Source organism: Lycorma delicatula, chromosome 10, assembly GCF_047948215.1.
Source record: "Lycorma delicatula isolate Av1 chromosome 10, ASM4794821v1, whole genome shotgun sequence".
Classification (NCBI taxonomy): domain Eukaryota; kingdom Metazoa; phylum Arthropoda; class Insecta; order Hemiptera; family Fulgoridae; genus Lycorma; species Lycorma delicatula.
Genome location: NC_134464.1, coordinates 116,367,637 through 116,386,219, shown reverse-complemented (window position 1 = coordinate 116,386,219; position 18,583 = coordinate 116,367,637).

Genomic DNA, 18,583 nt, shown 5'->3' with positions numbered 1-18,583 from the left:
GACGTCTAATAAAAATAGTTCAAACCTTCTATGTGTTTTTTTTTATAAATTTTAAAAGTTTAACATGGTTTAGTTAACTTGTGTGATAAACTAAACTTTACTGATCATGTTTTCCCGGAACTTATCGTAACTTGAAAGTTACAGCAATCGTATAAAACTTTCAGCGACGTTCCGTTACTTTGTCAATTGATAGGAAAACGGTGTCTTCAACTAACTAAATAACGATGTAAAGAAAATATAAAAAAGTTGCTTTTGGAATTTTTTTTTGAAGTGTAACAAATTAAAATTAAGGTAAATTTCTACTATAATCTTGTTTTAAATACGTTTTTTACATCATTGATTCACGTTGTAATACTTTCGAGTCAGCAATAGACTTACGTAATCCATTTTTATGTATTCTAATCTTTTTATCCTTTACAGCATCTTTTTATCAATTTTTTCTTTATTAATCTCCCACGGAGCTCTCTGGAATAATGATGTAGAATTTTTGTCTTTCATCCAGAATATAAGCTGAAATCTCAGTCAGACGATCATTCTTTATACTTTAATACAATGACTTATCTTAGAAAAAAAAAAAATAGAATCTCTATAAATCTCCTTAGACCTTTAAATTACCGGGAAAAGAAAAAATAAATGTTCAACAGTTTTTATTTTTATTTATAGTCTTAAAACAAGTTTTTAAATTTTAATTTTTTAAACCAAATGACTTTTTACCTTTTTTCGCAGTTTTATAGACATTTAGAAAAATCTATTTACTTTTTTTCTCTTTTTTTAAATTTAATTCAGGGTTTTCTTAGGAAATTCTTTTTCGCATTACTTAAAAATCCTTCAACAGAGATATTGTTTTCGTAAAAGAAAATATTTTTAATGTATTTTAAATAAATTGAGAAGATATTTTATAAATAATTCGTTAATTTACTAAAAATTGGAACGGAAACATAAGAAGGCTCTCTCGTAAAAAAAGATTCTGTTGAGTAATACGCCAAAATAATTATGCTGTCTGGTTTGTTAAGGATGGAAATTGTAATTTTTTAAGAATAAATTCCTGTTAGAAAAGATTTCACATAATTATATTTCGGCTGTTCGTTTTTGGTAACTCAGTTTTAGGCAGACACCCGGCAATAGGCTACGGACAGTTTGCTTTAAGGCGTTAGTTGGAGGTTAGGAACAGTAGTGCGTGCGCATTTCATTCCGTAACTGGGCTCGTGCAGTCAACATCAGTGCGGTTACAGTCAGCAATAGAAATGAGACCCGAATTACCGTGTAATTCTATTTATATTGGTTATTTATAATGTGTATTTTATATCATAAATGTATTCTATTTACGAGTATATCAAATTGTAAATATGTCCCTCTAACAAAAATCATGCGACTGGAATATCAATAATTGTGATTATGACTGTTCCGTCTCTGACAGTTTTTGTCCTTGGTGAAAACAAATGCGTACACCTCGTTTTGGAGGGGGAATTTTACGATTTATACAGCTATGTCCAGATGTCAATAATAAACGGCCTAATTATTCAGTTAAAATAGGTAATTTTCTAAATATCGGTCTACATCTTCTATATATATATATATATATATATATATATACAGAAATCCAAATTTATCTACTAATTAAACTCATGCAGTGTATGATAATAATTTGATTAATGTATGACTAAAAAGTATAAAGCAAATTTTTAAAAACTTTGAAAAACGTTTTTAATATTATTTCTCTGAAGTAATGGTCAACCTGGACTCTTACCTTTACAAAAACATCCCGATTTTTCAATTTTTTTATACCACCGATCAATACTCTTAGTTGATGGTGGATAAATCTTAAAACGCTGAAGAAACGCACGCTGAACCGTTATTACGTACTATATATTGTTAAATTCTTTCTCTTTCCTGTCCGGGAATTACCGTTGAGGTATTACTTCAGAGGATATGTATCAATGCAAATGAAGAATAGTCTTGTCCAGTCTCAGTTTGACCATTCATGAGATGTGTGGTTAATTGAAACCCAACCACCAAACAACAACGGTATCCACGATCTAGTAATCAAATTCTTGTAAAAGGCACTACCTTTACTAGGACTTGAACGCTGAAACTCTCAACTTCCAAATCAGCTGATTTGGTAAGACGCGTTCCTCACTAGACCAATCCGGTGGGTTCTTTATTGCTAAATTGTAAAACACAAAATGCGCTAAATTGCATAGACTCCATATTGTTCACGTCTTAGGATATCGTACGTTTGAACGCTAGTATTGCAATCTGATGACTGGTGTTTGAAACTTTAGGAAGAGTAATTTCAAGCGGTACAAATCTCATTCACTGACGTAGTTGCACTGATGTATGGTTTAGAATCGGGTTTTATTCTTGTTACACTCTGTATTATATTTTAGATGAGAATATTAATAAACATAATGAATTTATAATAATGATAACAAGTTTAGAATTTTGTTAGAGTACTAAGATATTGTCGTAGAATAAACAATGAGCTTCCTTCTTCCATTTGCGAAGACAGTTTTTTTTTCTGATTTAATGTGGTCTATGTTTTAGTAAAGAATTCAGGTAGACAGGAATAAGGGCGATTAAATTTTCAAAAGATTTAATAAAATCTCGTTAGAAATTATGTAATCTTTTGTTTTCATTTCTGCCTTTTATGAATTAATACGTGGGTACATCAATTTAATACCACAGGGTTAATCTAGCGGTTGAAATCGACACAATCAGCTGATTTTCGAAGTCGAGAGTCCTAAGGTTCGAATCCTTGTAAAAGCAGTGGCTTTTATATGAATTTCAATCCTAGACTGTGGGTGCAGGTGTTCTTTGGTGATTGGATTTAAATTAACCAATCACCAGTCTGTTCTGCACTACACATTTACCGGTACATTTAAATTTACACGTCAGACTGCGAACAGCTGCCTTAGCATCTTTGCAGAGTACTATTGACATCATATCATATCACTGGGCTGTAACCCTAACCTTGTATTGCATAAAATAAATTCTGATTTAAGTAGGTAGCGTCTCAGCATTTTGTGCGAAGGTCCCGGGTTCTAATCCCGTTCAGGCTTGGTATCTTTTCAGACGCGACTAATTTCTACTGTGCTAATAACCATAGCTGTTGATGCCCCTTAGTTCATAATATATATATATATATATATATATATATATTTATTTATTTATTTATTTATTTACTGTGTTTGAGAATAAATAATGAATTTATGACTATTTTTATAATATACGATAAATCTATATTATAATGTCACATATCTGGCATCATAAATTTAAAAAAATTCTTTCATTTGAAAAATTTTACAGAGAAATATGTTGTAATAATTTATAACTGAACAATAATGTAAATTATTTAAAAACTGTTGTATGTTATCGTAAAATATTAATTTATAATTCACTTAACAGTTTATTGATTATATTATACCATAAAATATCATGAAGTAAATATAAAACTACAAAAAAATACTCTGTTGACTATACTTGTTTCCATGGATGAATTTGTTATTTCTTATTGTTGCTAAGTAACTGAATTTTTTTTACTAGTCATTTTGTTGACACACACTATGTAATACAAAAAGAAATATTTATTTTTTCTTAATTTTGTTGTATTTGTCATGTGTCTACCGTAGAACTGAATGTAAGAATAATTTTAAAATAATTGATTTTTTTCATTTCAATGTTATATTACTTTTCAATTTTTTTTCTTAAAATAGATAGAAAAGGTTTTTCTCATCAATTTACTAATACATTTATTTATTTTTTTTATGTATGTGTTTACGTTTTACTATTCTTTCACTTTATGTAGCTTATTTCCTTTAATTTTAAGGGTCTTTTTATGTAACATATATTGTTAGTAACAACATTAAAATTGTTTTATTTTAAGCAAATAACATTCTTGGAATTGAACTTGAATTGATTTTGAATGCGTAACTTAATAATCATCAAACCATTACAACTTAAAAATTTATTCAACTCTTAAATTTATTTCTTTCTTTGATATTTATTTGTTTCATTAGAAGTGAAATTGAATTGATTTAGAATGTGAAAAATTAATAATCATATAACGACCTAACTTATTAATTTATTCAAATATTAAATTTTTTTATTTACTATTTGTTTCTCTGAGAATTGAACTTGAATTGATTTTTAATATGGAACTTTGTATCATGTAACCATTTAACTTAACAGTATACTGAAATATTAAATTTATTTATTTCTTTGATATTTATTTATATCATTACAATTGAACGTGATTTGATTTTGAATATGAAAAATTATCATTTAACCATCTAAATTATTAATTTATTCAACTCATAAATTTATGTATTTCTTTGATGTTTGTTTTTCTCTTGATTTGAAATTAAACTGATTTTGAATATATAACTTAATATCTATAAGTTTAAATTTACAATTTATTCAACAATTAAATTTATATAGTTTTTTGATATTTATTTGATTCTCATAGAATTGAATTTGAATTGATTTTTAATATGGAACTTTTTTTTTGTTTTTGTTATAGATGTGTCTGAGAAATGCAATTTACGCACCCCCCATAAATTGGCTAGTGTCGAACTCGCACGGGTTCTGGTAGATGTTATGAAGAGCCTATGTGTACCCGCACCCTTCCGACTAAAACTCATATCTCACCTTTTCTCCTCCTCCGGGTTCGGTCCTGCAGTTTAAGCATTGCGCGGGCCAAGGAGGTGCCTTTAGGGTCCAGGGGTCCAGAGTCCCCGCGCTTCATCACCGTCGCCCATCCGCACAAGCGCAGACGCACGACAGCTCCATAGGGGGCTGTCCTTCGCCCCTTCACCTTCAAGTCACTTTCTTCGCCTGAGTCTCAGGTCTTGTGAATGGAACTCTGATTCCTTGCTGGTGATCTTCAGTCCTCTTACTGATCTCGGTCCTGAATCAGGCTCTGTCCCGTTCTCTAATTTCTCTCGCTTTAGTTTTTCTCTCGCTTTAGTTTTCTAGTTGCTAGGTGACTACCTTGTTCCATTCCGTTCTTCCTGTCAGCATGTATGGAACTGTTTCTTCCGGAGAAAGCCACCTTAATCCGACATCTTGTCTGACCACATCCCGCCGCTGGCATTGGTAGATGGTGTGCTCAACGGTATCCTCAAGATTGCAGTATCTCCATAGAGGAGACACTCTCCTGCCAAATCGATGCAGGTAGGCTTCAAATTCGCCATGTTCAGAAAGGAGCTCTCTCTGCACCCATACATCTCTTCTCGGGATTAGTTTACGCGTCCATACACCAGTAGATGAGGTGTTCCAGGCCTCCTGCCTCTCGGCTAGAAGTAAGTCCGTACCTTCGGTCTTAGTCATACCAAGATAAACCCGTCGGAGCATCAATGCACGCAGCCGCACCGAGGAATCCCGGAGATGACCTCAATAGCGTTTTACAAAACCGTGCGGTATGCGGCCGCAATGTTCAACGCAAAGTGATACTTTATCTTCATTCCTCCTCTTTTCAAGGGGCTCTACCCACGCAGGGACGGCATATGATAGAAGAAGCCACTGTCAGTATTATACGTCGTCTAGAAACGCGAGGACCTCTGTTGTTACGCATAAGCTTACTGAGATTATGAACAACTGTCTCAGCACGTGCCAAGGTCTGCTGAAGGTGGACGTTGTAGTTTCGGCTCCTCTCACACATGCCGAGGTACTTAACGCATCCCGACGTGGGAATACTGGTCCCAGCAACATTAATTTGCATTTCTCGCAAACTTCTTGCCCCGACCAACGCTACTACGGTATTAGGTGCTAACTGTAGTCCTCTCACCTCAAGCCAACAATTTATTTGCCGGAACGCATTATTGGCTACCTCCTCCACTTCTGCTTCAGTGTGTCCGGCCACCAGGTGGGCCAAATCATCTGCATATGCGATAAGTTCAACGTCCCGATTCAACTTAAGCCCGTCAAAAGCGAGGTCCCACAGGAGTGGGCCGAGAACCGACCCCTGCGGAACCCCACCAAACACGTGAAAAACCAACTCACCATCTTCTGTGGGGGTTTTAAGCCTTCTGCAATGTAGTTACCTTTTAATTATGCCAAGAAGATACCCACTTATATTCTTCTCTCTCAGCACATCAATAATCGTCGGCCACTGGAGACTACCAAAGGCTTTCCTGACGTCGAGGAGGGCCACTAACGGGATCCTCCGTCGACGCCCAGTGCCACTACTTCGATCTCTACCCCATTCAGTTACATGTTTCAACGCGTCAATTGCGGACTTCCCCCTACCAAAGCCATATTGATCAGGGGAAAGCCCTTTAATAGGCACACCAGTCTTAGACAGATCAGCGGTACTAGTTGACGACGTAATGACGGTGATCTTATAGTTTTCTTAGATCTTCTAAAGGAAGCATCGAATTCCATTTCCTCAGGAAGCTCAGCCATCCTAGGAAGGAGATTTCACCAGATAATGAAAGAGGGAAAAATTCCTGAGAATTTTTCCCTCTTTACCTGAGAAAGAGGGTAAAATGTATTACTCCAAATCCGAGGTCGGATATTTGGAGGGGGTAAAAAACATTTTTTGGGGGTAAAATATGGGTATGGATCGCGTAGATCCAAGAGGGATTTGGGATTGGGGGTACGGATATGGAGTTATAAGGAAAAGAAGTTCCCCGGCCAAATCAGTAACGCTGTGGGACTTAGAACAAATTCTGTACTCACCTGCTCAGGAAAATTATGTTAAAGTTCTTATTTACCAGAAAGATGACTTATTCTTCCTGCAGCCACTTGTCGGTCGACTTGGAATAGTATTCACCAAGTAATAGGTTATGTAGAACCAACTTCAATGTATTTCTTATGGCAAATACGAACCTGAAGAAAAAATAAAAAAGCGGTATTTATCCATTTCCAAAATTCACAGGCATGTTCACAATTGACTAACCAACAAACCAAGCAAAAAACACAAAAAAAACGAATTTAATAGCAAAAATCGCAGAGCGGAACAAAAATAGGTCTACACCCTATGAATACTGGAACTCAACTAATATGGAACGTAATATCATGTAACCATCTACTTAATAGTATACTGAAATATTAAATTTAGTTATTTCTTTGATATTTATTTATTTCATTACAATTGAACATGATTTGATTTTGAATATGAAAAATTAATTCTCATTTAACCAACTAACTTATTAATTTATACAACTCATAAATTTATGTATTTCTTGATATTTATGTGTTTCTCTTAGATTTGAACTTAAACTGATTTTGAATATATAACTCAATAATCATATAACAATTTAAATTAACAATTTATTCAAATATTAAATTTATTTATTCACTGATATTTATTTGATTCTCTTAGAATTGAACTTGAATTGATATTAAATATGGAACTTAATATCATGTAACCATCGGTATACTGAAATATTAAATTTATTTATTTATTTCTTTGTTATTTATTTTTTCATTACAATTGAACTTGATTTGATTTTGAATATGAAAAATTAATAATTATTTAACCATCTAACTTATTAATTTATTCAACTTAAACTGATTTTGAATATATAATAACTTAATAATCATATAACAATTTGAATTAACAATTTTTCAACTATTAAATTTATTTATTTGTTATACATTTTTTCATTGCAATTGCACTTGATTTGATTTTGAATTTGAAAAACTAATAATCATTTAACCATCTAACTTATTAATTTATTCAACTTTAAGTGATTTTGAATATATAACTTAATAATCATATAACAATTTAAATTAATTTATTCAACTATTAAATTTATTTATTTCACTGATATTTCTTTGATTCTCTTAGAATTGAACTTGAATTAATTTTTAATATGGAATTTAATATCATGCAACTGAACAAACTTAACAATATATTCAACCATTAAATTTATTTATTTCTTTGATAATATATTATATTTTTTCGTTACAATTGAACTTGATTTGATTTTTAATATGAAAAATTAATAATCATTTAACTTATTAATTTATTCAACTCCTGAATTTATATATTTCTTTGATATTTATGTGTTTCTCTTAGATTTGAACAAACTGATTATTACCCCTGACCAACACAAGGAGTAACAAATCACTCACATAATACAAGGAAAAAGCACACGTAACCCAGATTTTTTATTCCATACCGTAAACACTCAGGCAAGCGCAATAACAAACGCTAAGAATAAAACATCACACAAACAGACTCACAACACAGAACTTACCAGTCTAGTACTTATCAAATGTTAACTGTCTTCCGTAGTAATGAGAACGCCATCGGGCACCAGGACCAGAGTGTCCACGGCTTCACCGCATCAAGGCGACTCCCAGACGGTCAGGAGGCCCCCTGAGGTGCCCGGCCACGGGACTGCCAGACCCGGCACCATCCGACGTCTCCTTTGGGCTTCATCTAGAGTTCTTAGCTCTTCCATTATGAACTTATTGAAACGTGAAATTGCCGTTCACTGCTGTTCTCCGATTAGGATGATGCGTTGGAGTTCCTCCGATGTGAACGTATCCTCACGGTCCAGTACATCCAACATACGCCGTCAAGCAGGCTCAAATCACACACAGGAAAAGAAAACATGGTGCGCTGTTTCCTTCTCGTTGTAACAGACCGGACAACGATCCGAGTGGTCTCCCAACTCCCTTAACGAATTTCGAAAAAATAATGTGATCAATGCCCCATATAGAAATATTTCAGTCAAAAATGAAAAAAATCGGTTGGTTCACTCGTAAGATATAAGGACAAAAGCTACGTAACACACATAAGCAAATATATATATATATATACATATATATAAATCCCGATACCCCATTTTTAACATACTATACTTTCCCCTTTAATATAGCTTATTCTACATATTTTTGTCAGGAAAATAATATACGAGGGTAAGTCAATTATTATCCGTAATGTAGTTATAAATTTTATTGCAATACAAATAGGAAACTTACATGTACATCATTTTTCAACCGCTTCTTTCACTCTTTCATCCGAGGTAAATCGAAGGTCTCTTAATGCCTCTTTGAGTGGACCAAACAAGTGGGTATCAAAAGGAGCAAGATCAGCGCACTGTACGGAGGACGAGCCAGTACTTCAAAGTTGAGTTTCTGGAGCGTTTCAGCAGTATGTGGACGGGCATTGTCGTGTAACAACACACCTTTCGACAGCAGTCCTCGGTGTTTGCTTCGAATTGCAGGCTTCAGCTTGGCAGTAAGCATCTACTGTAACGCGCACTGTTTATTGTCGTGCAGCTTTCCTCATAATGTTCCAGTACTGAGCTTGTGAATCCCAAAAAACCGTAAGCATCAGTTTTCCTGCGGACGGTTGGGTCTTGAACATCTTTTGCAGGGTGAATTTGGATGTTTCCATTCCGCACTCTTCCGTTTACTCTCTGGCTCGAAATGATGGATCCGTGTTTCGTCACCAGTGATGATTCTGTCTAAGAAAATGTCCCGTTCGGTACCATAGCGATTCAAATATTTTTGGCAGATGTTCAAGCGCGTTTGTTTATGCGTGCGAGTTGTTCTGGAATCCATCTTGCACAGAGTTTATGAAACCCAAGCCTGTTGTGGATGATTTCGAAGGCAGACTAATTTGCAGACGATGTGCCACTTCATCGATAGTTACTCGTCTGTCTAAGAAAGTCATGTCACGTGCACGCTGAAAGTCTTCCTCATTTGTGGCGATAAACGGTCGTCTGGCTTCGTCGTGCGTAACACTTGTGCGACCTTTAATCCGTTCGTAGATACTCCGTTGCGGCAACACACTGTTTTCGTACTGTACCGAAAGTCTTCGATGAATTTCAACCCCTGATACACCTTCCGACCACAAAAAACGGATCACTGAACGTTGCTCTTCTTTGGTGCAAACAGAAAGCGGAGCAGCCATGGTTAAAGGCAGGGCAACAATAATGAAACTAACCTAGCAGCATCAAATCTGCACAGACATAACAACAATTAAACCACGCATGCGTCATCTACGCAACACGACAGTACTACCAACATAAACAAAAATATAACTAAATTGCGGATAATAATCGACTTATTCTCGTATCTTGACTTTGGGAATCTATGGATGTGATATAACTATACTCTTATTCCATGAATAAGTAATAGATTCCTGTGAGCCCCGATTAAAGAAGGTTGTTCTCTCGATATCTTGAGACTTAATATCATACGAAATGTTCATCACATTGTTTTGATGATATATTTTTTTTACTTCATTCCACTAAAGAATCATTTTATTACATGCACTGTTCTCAAAGGTAGCTTTTGAATCGTTTGCTTTTTCCTCAGTATAGTTTCTAGATTTACTATAATGTGGTAAAAGAAAAATATGGAATAAACTTTGCTTATTATTTTTCTGGAAATGTTATTTATCTGACTACATAGTGAATATTTAAAATATCGTTTTTCTTTAAAAGGATTATTATTTCTGAATTTTTTTTTAGTGATTTCCTGGTCTATTTTTGAAATATGAGATTTAAAAGATTTTTTATTAAATATAATTTTATAAAATATATGGTAAATAGATTCGGGATTGATATTTCCGTTTTCCTAATATATTACAAGAAACACCTAATAGTTTTCCTATACAAAATTTCCCCTCCAAGCAGAAATAGGGAGTCAAAAATTCTCACTTTTTTTTTAACATCTTAAGTACATTTTTTGATTAAAAATTTTTAATTTTAACTATTATAAAAATTTGTATACCTCATATTTTTAAAATAAAAAAAAAATGTGTAAGAATATGAGTATTAGAAAAAAAGTTAACAAAACTCAATTTTCCTTGAAATTATGATTATTCTTAGAAGTCGGGATACATTTTAACAGCTTTCACAAGACATGGCGTCATGACTTCTACATAACGTCCGACAAATCATCCTTATATTTCAAGGAAATATTTGTTTACGTTTCTCCGCAAACGTATGATTTAGTAATATATTGAATAAAAAATTAAATAATTCATCTATTAATAAAATAAGTATAAATTAAAATAAGAAAATTAGTGATTTAAGTTTTGAATGCAATTGCATTTTTTTATTTACTCATACTAAAATTAAAAATCGTATTTAGAAAAAAAATTATTAAGTATTGAAAAGTATTAACTCAGGAAATGTGCTTATCTGCTGCATCGTAGTCTCCGGGTTTGATTACCGGGTAGTTAAAAAATTTATGAGTCAACTTACTAGCCAATGACCTCAGGTCTCGATACGATTTAAAAGTAGCAGTTAAAAAATAAATAATTTAAAATAAGGGTTTTAACAAATTTTAAAATATCTTTAAAATAAAACTTATATCGAGTTTTTTTTTAATAAAAGAATCTGATGTGAACAACACATGACTTGCTTGTACGCCTGTTAATTACATATACACATTTTTTTTATGATGAAAGGTACACAAAATTTTATTTCTTTAAAAACCTGTGATTTAAAACTATTTTTACGATGAGAGGTTACTAATTCTAAATAAATCAATATATTTAAATAAAAAAAGGAGATGTCTGATTGGAACCGATGTGCCTTCCCCTAAGATCCAAATATTTCATTAATTAAAATTTTATTTGGTTATAACTCTGGAACCGATGAAAATAAGCACCACTTATGATATATGGTTGAAAAGCTTTCAAAGAGGGCTTATTACTGCAGTTAAGAAAAAATCTAATTTTTTGATTTTGAGTTTTTTTGGACACTTTTGGTTAAGATGTTATGACAGTCCTAAATCCAACATTTCAACATTCTACGGCTAATCGTTTAGTTAACGCAAGATACATACGTACAGACGTCACGTCGAAACTAGTAAAAATGGATTTAGAGATGGTCAGATGGATATTTCCGTTGAAATTTGGAAACCGAAATTTTTAGCATCACTATATTTTCTTTATTTCGTACAAGGAAGTAACAAAGGGTTAAACATAAGACATAAAAAGGATAGGGTTTGCTTCTTAATAGTGTAAACATCAAAATGAATGCGAGTTTTTCATAATATTTTCACGTACTTAGCCACCTGTGGCTGTGGACCGTATTCTTGTATTCTGCTGTAATACAAAATCAAACCGGTACTAGAAAATTTATGAGTACACCTTTACCTAAATTTTTTTTCCATTTCTTTGTTAAATTCTCTGTATATAACATAATAATTGTTTCTGATTTCAGTTTTTTCTGGTGGTTTTTTTTTTGAGTTACATGAGAGACATATGGCAGTCACTTCAAAATTTCTGTAATGATTACAAAAAAAATTCTCTACGAACTTAAATTACAGAGTATAATTTTTACTCTCTATGCAACTTTAACATTGCCCAAAAATGGAAATGATAATCAGTTCTATCATTTCCAAAAAATATCCGATTAATTCTACCGATAGATTTTTTCTGCTATATTCCTTATAAACTATATTCTTCTAAATTCTTTATAAACTACATTTAAAAATTATAATATAGCTATGGAATTAAAAATTTATTTTGAATTAAAAAAATTATGTATTTTTCGTTTAAAATTACAATTACTATAGTAACATTAACATAACTAAAGAAATTTTAAATCAAAAAGGAAGTTATCTGTATTTAAGAAACATTAAGAATTTTCATTTGTTTTATTTCAATTGATGACGTCGAGTTGTTTTGTACTAAAGTACGATTTATTTAAGTTTTATTTTATGTAAATTAAAATTAATGGAAAACTCAGAAGATTAAAACAATATTTTATATATTTGTATTAAAAGCTTTTATCAAGCGATGTTTCTTGAAGAAAAATTTACTTTTTGACATTCCTTGAAGATTTATGATAAATATAAAAGCTTGCTTTTTAATGATATTGCTATTATATCATGTACTAAATTACCTGTCTTTGCTGAATTTATTAATTTCTATGTAATTTTTTTTTAAAGGAAAATAGTGTTACTCTAATTTAATTTACAATAATTTTCATCATATATATATATATATAAATATTTAGTTCAAGAAACAATTTCTACTTTTCCTTTGATTTTAATTTTTATATTTTTTCTTTATAACAGAAAAAATGTATGATGGCCCCATTTATTTTGTGATTAAAATGCTAAATACCGTTTTTATCAGTTTTCAGAATTTAGGTTGGTGACTCTCGAGGAGCACAGAAAAATATGTTCTACACGCGCGCGCGCGCACACAAAATTTCTTTATCTATTATTTTGTTTTATTTATTTTATCCCACATTCTCTCTGTGTATAGATTCTCTTTTCTCACAATTCACTCGTTTTCTTAATTATTCTTTATCCAATATTTCGTGTTTTTTTGCTTTGTAGATTTTATTATTGATTGTTAATCAGATTTCTGACCTATATTAAAGGCTTTTGTTCGTCCTCAAAATAATCTAATCCGACAACAGAGGTAACCTGCAGGATTATATCTTTGAAAAGAAGGAGCTGTATAATTATTTTAATACAAGATCGTGGATACCGGTGTTCTTTGGTAGTTGGGTTTCAATTAACCACACATCTCAGGAATGATCAAACTGAGACTGTACAAGACTACACTTCATTTACACTCATACATATTATCCTCATTCATCTCTGAAGTATTATTTGAACGGTAGTTACTGGAGGTTAAACAGGAAAAAAAGAAGGAAAGGAGTCTATAACTAGGAAAATAATTGATACTTTTTAAATCTCATATTTAAGCTGGTTAGAAAAAATCGTTTGTCAGTATTTTGCCTGTCACAAACTGTTTAAAATTCTCTTATCTTCTACAGGATTTTTGACGGATTAAGTGCTCGCTGCCTTAACCTTTCCTTTAGGTGCAGCTGATTTTCTTGTACTATATTTTTCTGGACAATTTACCATTTACCTGTTTTCAAAATTCTACTTCCTTTTTATCCTATTTTACTTTCTTTATGTGCAAGTTGGAGTTTACTGGGTCCACGCTAACGATGCCAGACCTGTAGAGCCTTACTTACTGAGATATGGTGGGATGAGCGACCAGTGGACGACCTAGAAACTCTGTTTCTTGTAGGATAGATTACTCAACAATAAGAATAACACTTTAAGTTAGAAAATATAATTCTTCCTTTAATGCAAACGATGATTTCTTAAATTAAATTAAAAAAATGGATCCGATTACATTTTTTTGATTAAGAAAAATAAAAAATACAACTATAAATATTATAACGAAATATGGATTTTTATTTCAAATTTACACCTTGTTTAATGAAAAACAAATAAAAATAAGTATTGACCCACCGGGTTGGTCTGGTGGTAAATTCGTCGTCGTAAATCAGCTGATTTCGAAGTTGAAGTTCTCAGGTTCAAATCTTAATAAAGGTAAAACACCTTTATTAGGTAACTACCTTTATTACCTTTTATTCGGATTTGAATACTAGATCGTGGATCAGGTGTTCTTTGGTGGTTGGGTTTCAATTAACCACACGTATCAGGAGTGGTCGGTCAGTTTGTTCAAGACTACATTTACCGTTACAGTTACATTACACTGATAAGTCGCTAATGACTTTAATTGTTGATGCGACTATAAAAGAAAGCATAAAAAAATAAGTTTTCATTCAGTAAAATCGCTTTGTCACTTTTAAACATGTCAAAACTTACAATAAATGGTTATTTGTTTTTCAATTTAAAAATACAAAACTAAATATAAAAAATAACTATTTAAAAAAATCGTTTAACTTAATAATAATATTTGTATGCTAAGAATAGAAATAATAAAAAAAAGCTTTAAAATTTCCAAAAATTGATATTTTTAAACTTTAATCGATCCTACACCTTCAATACTGCCCCAAAATAGTATTTATATTTTTTGGGGGTCACATACACTTCTACTACGCCTAAGAAGACAAAAAAAAAATTCGGTTATTCAATAAAAAAATATAGCTTTTTTTCGATTTCTGGGGAAGACGAGGAATTATGGGGCAGCATTTTTTTTTAATGGTAAGATAATCATGCACACATATACTGAACTTAATAGAAAGTTAGAAAATTGATCCCAAAAAGCTATCTAACCCACACTCTTGAAATATTAACCCCAAAATACCAACAAATTGCTTATATACAAGTCTTTGTATAAAATTTCATCAAATTCGGATTACCCAGTCAAACTTTATTAAGCGTCAAACACGCCAACACACGTACATACGCAGAAAACTACACGAACATTATCCCCACCTTTTTTTTATTTTGGAGATCCTTCGGTTATAAAACGCCGTGAAATGAAAAAACTCATAACCATTTTTTGACTGCTTTGGTTTTTTCAAGATAGGTGTAGATCTATAATACTAGGAAAGTAACTATATTAATTTCCTGTTTTTCAATTTCATATTTGAATACAGTAGAGTATTAGTAAAATAGAATTTTACGAAATATAATTTTTTTGTGAAATTTTCCATTATCCATTCCTAATAAATCAAAAATGTGATTCGCCTACAATTTATAAATTTCCACTGTATATAGAAATTCTAACTAGCCATTTTGTTATTGAAAAAATAAAATAGAATATTAATTAAACTCTGAATTTTCGTATTTTGTCAAGAATTTAGAATACTTTTCTGGTTCATTATAAATGAATTATATATGAATTCATGTTATATATGTATTAAAAGTTTTATTTGTATTCGACATATTAATAATTCATTTAAATTTGTATAAATGTACCTGAGATAACACCGCAAAAAAATATCAAAATATACATACACACATTCGCATATTTACCCCAGACAAATTACCATATTCGCCGGCCTCCGTAGCGCGAGTGGTAGCGTCTAGGCCTTTCATCCGGAGGTCCCAATTTCGAATTCCGGTCAGGCATGGCATTTTCACACACTACATTTGTCACCCATCTCATCCTTTGAACCAATACCTAACGGTGGTCCCGGAGGTTAAATAAAAAAAAAATTACTCAACTCGAATGCAAAGACTTTACATTATCTGAATCTCCATTAATTTGTTTTAAATTGATAATGCATACCAAATTTAATAAAACTTGTGTATTGAATGTCAAAATTTTCCCATAAAAATAAATATTTCTCATAAAAATAAATTTAGATTATTTTAATTTAATAAATTATTTGTACTTTGTTAAAGGGTAATTTCATTATTACCCTTTAACATCAAAAGGGTAATTTCATTATTACCCTTTAACGTCATTATTTATTTATCAAACAGAACCTATAATATTGAACACTCCGGGGAATTTAACTAAATAGTTTTTCACGTACATCAAAATACTCATGTCAAAAAATTCCAAAAACGGATCAAATTTATTCTTTTAAAAAAAATCCTTATTTCTGTTTAAACTAGTTTTTAATTTTTGGAAGAAACGCAATTTTTTTATATAAATATTTGATTAATTACACGAAAAATAATTATTCAGAAATATGCTACACCCATCTGAGTAAAAATAGTTCGATTTATCAAGGGACTATGGGTTATATTTCTTGAAGGAAGTCTTTTTAGTTTTCCTCTGAATGGAATTGTTTTTGTGCTTCTTTTTTCCCTCATCACCTTATTTTTCTTAACCGTGGGTCCATCGATAATCGTTAAATTTAGTTTTTAGGTGTAATTAGTACTACGTTAATAGGGGTTGTGTACATTCATAATCGGTAACGAACGTGAGCTTATTTATCATTTCTAAAACACAATGTTGAAAATTACAGTTAATGATTATAGTGCTAACATGATTCAGAAGCTTAGAAATACACTTTTTGGACAATTATTTCATCCGATAATCGCTAGTTTAAACAAAAAATTAATGACACTTTTATTGAGATAGTTCTGGAATTTCTGGTTATAGATTCAATAAACATTTTCAGATCTTTAGGAAATTTTATTTACAAGATTATTCTTTTGTTAATTTATTTCACGTTTGTGTATAAACTAGCCGGTCATTTACACTGATGATTATGAAAATAATACTGATAAATAACAATTAAAGCCTGAAAAGCTCTCTTTCCTCCAACGTTTCCCTCAATTTTAATATAAAACACTCGTACTATAGATGAACATATTCCTTTTGGTTCCCCTTTCCATTACTTTAGAAACCCTATATCTCGGGAAGGGGGTCAAGGTAGAGAGCTGAAAATCGGATAATTATAAAGCACATAATCTATTATTTTTACGTTGAAAAATGAAATCAAAAAAGTATTAGGTCCTTTTAGACGAGGAAAAAATCACAATTTCACCCCTAAGGGGGCTAAAGCCTCGATCTATGGCTTAAAACCTTTCGTGGAATAACACTAATGTATTCTGAAAATTTGAAAGCAACGGATGGTTGGTTCTCGCGTGATGGTGTTTAAATCGGATAGAAACGCCATAATCCTTCACATTTATGTAGTAGATGTTTAAATGCTTCCTGTATGGAAATATTAAAAAATTTTGAACATATTTTAGGGATTAATATTTTTTTGATCATCAATGATATTTCTTTAAAATGCATTCTGAGTAGTAAATAAAATTAAATTCATTTCGACTAAAATGGAATTTTTTACGAATATTTTAATAAAAGTATCATTCTCGTTATATTAAATTCGGGTCAGTAATAATTAACGAAGTTGAAACAAATGGACAAAACCAAATGACAGAAGTTCTATAAATCACTGTAAAAATTCTAAATTAAAAAAAAAGATGTATAGTTAGATATATATTTTGATTACATTGAAACAGATGTTTCATGTATAGGAAAAATGGATCATTATTAGCGATATATCTTTTAATAAATATTTATCGAGTTATTAATTTTTATGAAATAATTTAAATGTATACTTTTTTTTAATTAAAATAACTTTTTACCGAAAAAACCTGATGGTACATACAAAAAACACATTTGCTCCATTACAACAAAGTTAAGTTGATAAATGATGGCAATGACCTCTTGGAATAACCGAGCAGTAACCACTTTTGCTGTAGAGGTCGATGAACTCGACGAGGTTGTGACGTAGACAGCGTTACCTTGACGTGTAAGCTGGTGTTCCACTGCTCTACATTCAAGAAGAGAAGAACCTAGCCTAGCAGACCTGCTTGCTGTATTCAACTCCCTTCTCCCTCCCCGGCCCTTTCATCATCATTACCTTATTCACTAACAACTACTGTACTAGTACTCTACCACCCCTCCCGCCATTTTCCCTCCATCATCTCCCTCCTTCTTTTTAAGACCATGACATTGCAGAGCCGACAACTCCTCCACAACATTATACAACTCAATATACTTCCTGTCCACTAAAGTACTATCTTTTAATATAATCATCAAACTAACAAAGAAAGCATTTCACATTGACTAAACAAAACGTACGTAATAAAATATAATTGATTATTGTTAGATAATTTATTATTTTATCGTTACAAATTTTGTAAATCTAATAAAGAAATTAAAATATAATTCATTCTTTTTTTTTAATTAATGATAGCTTACCGTTTATGTTTGTCTGGTATAATTTTGATACTACAGATGCTTTTGAATTAAAGAAAATATTATTTTTTTTAATTTTCACTTACAGATCTTTCGTATATACAAGTGATTATCATAAAAGTCTACTTTCAGTGTAACTATACCTTCAAATTTAATTTAAATCTGATATTTACAACTATGAAAACTAACATTTTTACTTTATTTTTGTGTGTAGAATAG